The sequence below is a fragment of the Trachemys scripta genome, chromosome 7, assembly GCF_013100865.1.
Source record: "Trachemys scripta elegans isolate TJP31775 chromosome 7, CAS_Tse_1.0, whole genome shotgun sequence".
NCBI classification, from domain to species: domain Eukaryota; kingdom Metazoa; phylum Chordata; order Testudines; family Emydidae; genus Trachemys; species Trachemys scripta.
This window is the reverse complement of record NC_048304.1, coordinates 54,165,440-54,173,011: the sequence shown is the minus strand read 5'-3', so window position 1 is coordinate 54,173,011 and position 7,572 is coordinate 54,165,440.

Sequence of the window (7,572 nt, the reverse complement as noted above, 5' to 3'; positions counted from 1 at the left end):
ATTAAATAGCTAAACATCACATTAGGACCTGCTAATCTATTATTTAACTAGTGTGTAGGGCAGATTGCTTCTCAGAACTAGTAAACTACACACATGCCAATAACAACACTTAGCCCAAATACAGGTATTTTCATCAGTCAAACTCAAGGCATCTCACAGGGCTGGGTAAACATACTTAGCCCCATTTTATAGTTGGGGAAGTTGAAGCAGAAAAAGGCGAAGAAACTTACCCAAGGTGATGCAATATGTCAGTGACAAAGCTGGGATGAGAAGACAGGTTTCTTCACTACTAATCCTATGCTTTGTCTACTGGATCACAGTGCCCCCACATGGCAACTGCTACTAGTCATACACCTCTGCCAATGGACCTTGGTTCTCAACTACAACAATCCTGCTATGCTAGTCCTGAGACCCCACTCTGCTGTGCCACTGCACATTAGTCACGAGCTGCCACATCCCCTGCTTTTCTGTTCCTGTACCGCTACACAGATTGCTCCCCTGAAATCAGAACTGCAGTTCCTTCAGCCTTTCCAGTATTTGAGCCCTCTAAGCAAAGACTGCCAAATGGTAGGGTGATCATATGTCCCATTTTAAGAGACAGTCCTGTATTTAAGCCCTCCTGCAGGTGTCCCAACTTTTTCTTAAAAACAGGGAAATTGTCCTATATTTTCTGTCTCCCACACATCAGTACTGGCAGATCCTGCTGCTGGCCAGATTCCTGTTCACCAGCCACCTGCCCACCAGCGGTGAGTGGGGGGGGGGGGGTCCAGTGACCGACAATAGGGGTGGGTGTGCAAGGCTGGTGGCAGGGTGAAGATGCAGCACGTGGGGCCAGCCATTCCCCATGCTGGTCCATCAGTCCAGCCCCCGCTGCGTGCCGGCTCTCGGCCACCAGGGCCCCCCCAACCCATTTCTAGATGGCACTTGGGAAAGCCCAAGACCCTCCAGCCCGGGGCGCAAGCCAGGAGGAGCCAAGCCCTGCATGTTCCAAAGCCCCACACAGCACTGGCACAGGGAAGCCTCTCCACACCAGACCTAAACTCTGGAGTGGCGGGGTGGAGCGGGGAGGGGAGGGAGGAAGCAAGCAATTTCCAGCCTGTTCACTCCCTATACCTACAGGATCCACAGCAGCACCCGGGGCAGGGGCTTAGCACACTCTTCACTCCCGCCCCCCCTCCCCACCCTGCATCCTGCCCCCAGCGAGCACGGGACTGCTCCATCCCCTAGGCACCCTCCCCTCCCGTGCCACTTCTCTTGCCAGGTTTGCTGAAGCCCCTGCAGTCAGGTTCCCTGGGCCCTGGTGCACCATGCATCCTTAGTAGAGTTGTCAGTTTTGGTTGTATTCCTGGAGGTTCCATCACATGACAATCTTTAATTCCTGAAGACTTCAGGTCAATCTTGGAGGGTTGACAACCCTAATCCGAAGGGCTTAACCTCTTCCTGCCTGTACGGCAGCTGGGTTATGTCAGTGGCCAGCAGCAGCCTGGAGATGTTAACTGCCTTTCGGCACTGTGCAGGAGGGAAGGGATGGGAGCTGCTGCCCTGCTGCTGGCTACATTCTGGTGTGAACCCTGGCAGAAATCTGGGGGAGGGGGGCATATGACCCTGCATGCCCCCGCACATGTTGCCTTGGGAAGACGTGACACCAGGTACCAGGAGAGGCAAATCCGTCCCTGGAGCCCAGCCAGGCATGGAGGGCAGAGACCACCAGGCAGAGGGAAGGGTCGGTCAGCCACACACACACACACACCCTGTGTCAGAGAGGGGTACGGGTGTATGTTACCGCTCCCCCTGTGTGTGTGGGGAGTGGGGTGTGTGTCACCCCCTTCTCCTCCAATGTGAACCTTAAAGCCTTAAAGATAAGAAAGTAAATAAAAAGAATCCAACTACGCAGTATTTCTTTTTAACAGGGGCTCGGTCAACTTGATGTTAATTTGAATGTTTGTACTGCATAGTTCTGATTGATTGCTGTTGAACTAGCTTGTATACGAGTAATTTTACTAGGTGTCCCATATTCAAGATAGAGAACTATGGTCACCCTACCAAATGGTCTTTTTGTTGTTTCCTAATGTTGACAAATATCCACCAGGGATTGCAATGAGTTCACTAAACGCATTTCTGTTGGTGGTTTAGATATGATCTGAACTCAAGTCTCCACTGCTGGCTTGACTTCAGTGAGCCAAACATGCAACTAATCTCATCCCTGCAAATCCCTCAATTATGTATAATTTGCTAACTTTTAAATCTGAATAATAAAGCATGTCAGTTTCTTCTGAACTGAGGGGCACAAACCTCAGCATTCACTGTTATTATTAATTCCTTTTTATTTATTTGTGGTACAGTAGCATTTGGGGGCCCCATTGTGTTAAGTGCTGTACCAACTCATGGTGAAAGAGACTCTGGTGTGGCACTAACCTGTGGACACTGCATGGATCTAACAGGAAGTAGGCTAGAGAGAGAGATGAAAAGAGAGAATTCAGGAATTATCTGAATAAGATACTGAAGCCAGTTTCACCCCTTATGTTGTTGATGTAACTCCCTCCTTGCCCCCAAAAATGAAAAATTTGTCAAAAAAGGACATTTCCCATGGGAATTTCTATTATGATGAAAAAGCCATGTTTCATTCGAAAACAGTTTCCATTTAAAATTTTTAACTAGCTCTAATGAAATATTCCATGTTTGATCTTCAACTGGAAGTGATGTTTGTTTGTTTGTTTGTTTGTTTGGGGGCGTGGGGGGTGGGGTGGGGGTTGGATTTGTTGTTTGTTTGTGTTTGGCCATTGTTTTTTGGAAATTAAGCCAAATCCCTTCAGCTGCTTTGGTGTTTTGTGAAAGTATAAGTTAAACAAAAAAACACTTTTCCAAATGTAAAAAAAAAAATTCTAATCACACTTTAGGGAACAGGGAAAATGGCAGAAGTTTGAAACTTTAAAGTTGGCATGGACTTTGGTTAAAGCTTTGGTTAAGGAATAGTGGCTATGCTTCTTTTGAAAAAAACTGGGTTTTCTGGTACGAAGAAAGAACAAATACCCTGCACAATTAGGGCTGTAGTTAAATGAACACTGGTTAGTTCAGGAACTTCCATGCTGTACTGGTGAAGTTGACAAAGATTATTAGAAGATCCACAAGCCAATAAGGAATTTATGTAATTATGTAGCAAAGAGTTTACCAGCTTGGCAAGCTGCTCTGTCTACCTGGATTTTATATCATGCCCATCACTATGGATTCAAAATATCTCTGGAGCTTTCCTTTCCCTTGTTTTTTTTCCTTTTCAATATTTTTTCTCTTCCTTTTAATTTTTTCTTTAAAAATCCCCAAGAAATTAAATGCAGAAAATAAGTTGCATTGTTGCAAAATTAAGGCTGTCCACTTAAAAACATGAAAAGGCAAAAATTTAAGTTCTGAGATCAGTGTGAACTCAGCCATATTTTACATGTACCATTTCCTACTCCTGTTTTTCTTATTCAGTGTGTACCTTAGTAAATTTCCATTAATGTTGGCAGGGGTACTGCATCTAGGAGTGCTGGGGGTGCAGCAGCACTCCTTGACTTGAAGTGGTTTCCATCATATACAGGGTTTACAGTTTGGTTCAGTGGCTTTCAGCACCGCCACTATACAAATTGTTCCAACTCAACTTAATGTTGGAAAATGTGTTGCCCATGATGTGAGTTAATGCTGCTGTTGGAATCAACTTTTGCATTTCCTAACTTTCTCGGCACAGCTTCAGTATAACAGTAGCACAGTTCTGTACATTTGAGAATACAGTCCTTAACTTAATTAGGTCTCTATCCCCAGTTGTTGCTATTTATTATTTGCATTTTGGTAGCATCCAGAGACCCCAGACGGATTGGGGCTACATTGTGTTAAAATGCTCTTGAAATACACAGTCAGAGACAGTCTATACTGAGAAATGGGATTAAAAAGCAGGAATGTTGCTGAAAACCAGACGTTGACATTAAGCTGAACTCCTCCCCCATCAAAAAGACATATGCTCTTCATTGCCTCTCCATTTCTAAACAGAGTGTATAGGGTGCTACTGTATAGAAGAACATGGACAGATTAGCTAAACTAGTTTGTGAGCTAAAATACATGATGCTCTCTGGCTAAATATGTCAGGAGCAACAGAAACGATATAGCCTGGGACTTGGATGACATGATCTATTTTTAACCAGTCAGCATTCCATACTGTCCAGGCCTCCCAAATGGGCAGGAATTGCAATCAATTCTGCAGGAGAATGAACTTTTTCCTGGAGACTGCAAGGAGTGTAAATCCACAAGGACATAAAGGAAAATGAAGAACCAGCAAAGCGATCTTCCCTTCCATCCCCTCACATTTAAATTCCTTAGAGAATGGAAAATAGCAGACAAAATAAGAGAAACTTGCTCACAAAAGAGAATACAAGTATTGCAGCAAGAACACAGTGCACTCTGTTGGGCTCTTTGCTGCCTTCCTAGTATATGAGAACGGCAGAATGTCCAGTGATTAGATCCCAGGGCTAGGTTTTGTTCCTAACTTTGCCATGGATTCACTATATGATCATAAGCAAGTCACTTCATGTGTCTACACCTTAGTTATCTTATCTATAACATGGGGATAATGGTTTGTGAAGTGCTTCAAATATTCAAAAGCATTAAGCACAAAGTATTATTAATATTACTATAATACCTATTTACAGGCTAGGAAAACCTTTTGTTTCAAGTTGGGTAAATCAACGCATAGTATCCCTTTTCTTCTGCCAATACACTTTCAATTTCAGACCCTGGCGATCTGGATCTGCATGTTTCCAGTTCTAGTCTGAATCTAGTTTGCTTGTTGGAACACTTTACACAACTATTTACTATTCTGTTTATCCAGCTTTCAGTTTAGTCATTAATCCAATGCATTTTAAAATTTAAAAAATTCAGTAAGTCAAACTATGCCTTAACTTACACCCTGTACAACCTTGTTGATTTTAGAGTGGTGTTAATCAGGGCAGAATTTGACCCAATATGCTCAGATTGTTATAGGGGACTAAATCATTACTTTTGATCTTTGTTTTCCTCCCACCACACTGCCATCTTAGGGGAGCTTCCTATTACAGTGAATTGTTTATAGAGGGCTTAAGAGGGTTTATAGAGGGTTTGTAAGATTTGATTACAGTGATTTCCCCCCCAATACATTGGCATGCCCTAATCGAAAGACTGGGAACTGAGGTATCTGGTGTTAAGTAGGTTTATAGTAGTAAGAGATGGAAAAGACCTGTTAGATTATTAAGTTCATCCTCTTGTAAGGGCAGCATGTAGTCCCCTGATAGAGGATGTATTGGATATTAAACTGATACTGCCCTGGATAATAGCCAAAAGGCTGTGAAGTAGTGATGGGCTGACCAAAGATAAAAGCTCTGGATGGGGTTTTGTGACTATCAAAATCTGTCACTCAGGACATTTTTTTGTATTTTTGGTTATTGTCAGTGATGTTTGCCAGAATATGATCATTTCACAGGGTTCCAGCCAGTTACAAAACTTGTTTCTCTCATTTAAGGTGACAAAGATTCCAAACTACTGAAAATAACTAGGTTGAGCTTGATGCAAGAAAGCAGTCGCTCCTTTTTAATTTAAAAGAAAGAAAATAAGTCAGAACCCAAAATAACTAGTGTATCACAGATCTCAGCAATACTTTTCTCAGGTGCCTTCTGTATGTTGGTGCTATTCAACTCTTGTTTATTATATGTGTAACCCTTCTGCCCGTCAGAGCTGGCAGTAACGGGTTCAGTATCTGGAGGTTCCGTTTCAATAACACATTGCAAAACCGTCTCGAGCCCTGTCAGGACTGAGATCCCCACTTTGAACTTTAGGGTACAAATGTAGGGGCCTGCGTGAAAAACTTCTAAGCTTAACTACCAGCTTAGCTCTGGTTCGGCTGCCACCATCAATGGATTCCCTCCCTGGGAAGTCTTGAAAAACCCTCACCAAATCCCTGGTGAAAACAAATCCAAAACCCCTTGGATCTTAAAACAAGGAGAAATTAACCATTCCCCTCCTTCCTCCCACCAACTCCTGGTGAATCAGTTCCAACCCCCCCCTGGGATCTACAACAGGGAGAAATTAACCATCCCCCCTCCTTCCTCCCACCAACTCCTGGTGAATCAAGATCCAAAACCCCTTTGGATCTAAAACAAGGAAAAATCAATCAGGTTCTTAAAAAGAAGGTTTTTAATTAAAGAAAAAGGTAAAAATCATCTCTGTAAAATCAGTATGGAAATTAACCTTACAGGGTAATTAAACTTAAAGAGCTCAGAGGACTCCCCTCTAGTCTTAGGTTCAAAGTACAGCAAACAAAGATAAACACTCTAGTAAAAGGTACATTTACAAGTTGAGAAAACAAAGGAAAACTAACACGCCTTGCCTGGCTATTTACTTACAAGTTTGAAATAGGAGAGACTTGTTTAGAAAGATGTGGAGAACCTGGATTGATGTCTGGTCCCTCTCAGTCCCCGAGAACGAACACCGTCCCAAAACAAAGAACACAAACAAAAGCCTTCCCCCCCCAAGATTTGAAAGTATCTTGTCCCCTTATTGGTCCTTTAGGTCAGATGCCAGCCAGGTTACCTGAGCTTCTTAACCCTTTACAGGGAAAAGGATTATGGAGTCTCTGGCCAGGAGGGATTTATAGTACTGTACACAGGACAGCTATTACCCTTCCCTTTATAGTTATGACAAGCCCCCACACAGTGACCTGGGACAATTACATACCAACCCCTTGGGCGCCTCTAAGAGGCAATACTTCCCCTCTCGCAAGCACAGAGTCTGAGTGTAGCAAAAGCCTTTTAATAAAAGAGGGAAACATTACGGCACTATGTTGGGGAAACATCACAAACAGGATTCATAACACAAACCATGAGAAAAAGACCCACCCCCAAGTAAGTTTGTCAGTGTCCTTTTCCCCTCAGGGTCTTAAGTCCAGCAACCCAACAGTCACCCCCACCCACAGTTTCTGACCTTGGTCAGTGCAGCTCCCAGATTTCAGAAGTTCATCTGCAGAGTTTACCTCCCAGCCTGGGTGGAAGTGGGTGGAGGTATGAGGACAGCTTGCATGCTCTGCTGCTCAGGTCGACTGCCGATTGCCATGATTTGCTGTCACTGCTTATACCCAAGGGTTATGGAAAGGCTCACCTCTTCTACACCACCGTTGCTTTTCCCTTCTTAGTAGACTCCTTCAGACCATTCAGCGTTCTCTCTCTCCTGGGCTGTAAACTGGAGAACCTTGATTTCTTGGGAATAAAAGGGCTTTAGAGAATTAACATGGTATATCTTAGGTTTTAGGGTAGGGTCTGGGAATGCTATGAGGTAATTAACAGCTCCCTCGTACTCTTGGACCATAAGTGGCCCCTCCCACAACGCTTCCATCTTATTGGCCTGGAGCGCTTTCAGGATTATGACTTGGTCACCTACTCTGAAGGAATGCTCTCTGGCATGTTTATCATACCAGGCCTTTTGCTCTTGAGCATCCTGTACGTTTTCTTGAGCAAGGGCTAGAGAGTCTTTGAGGGTGTTTTGCAGGTTAGTTAAAAGTCCAAAATGTTAGTTCCTGGA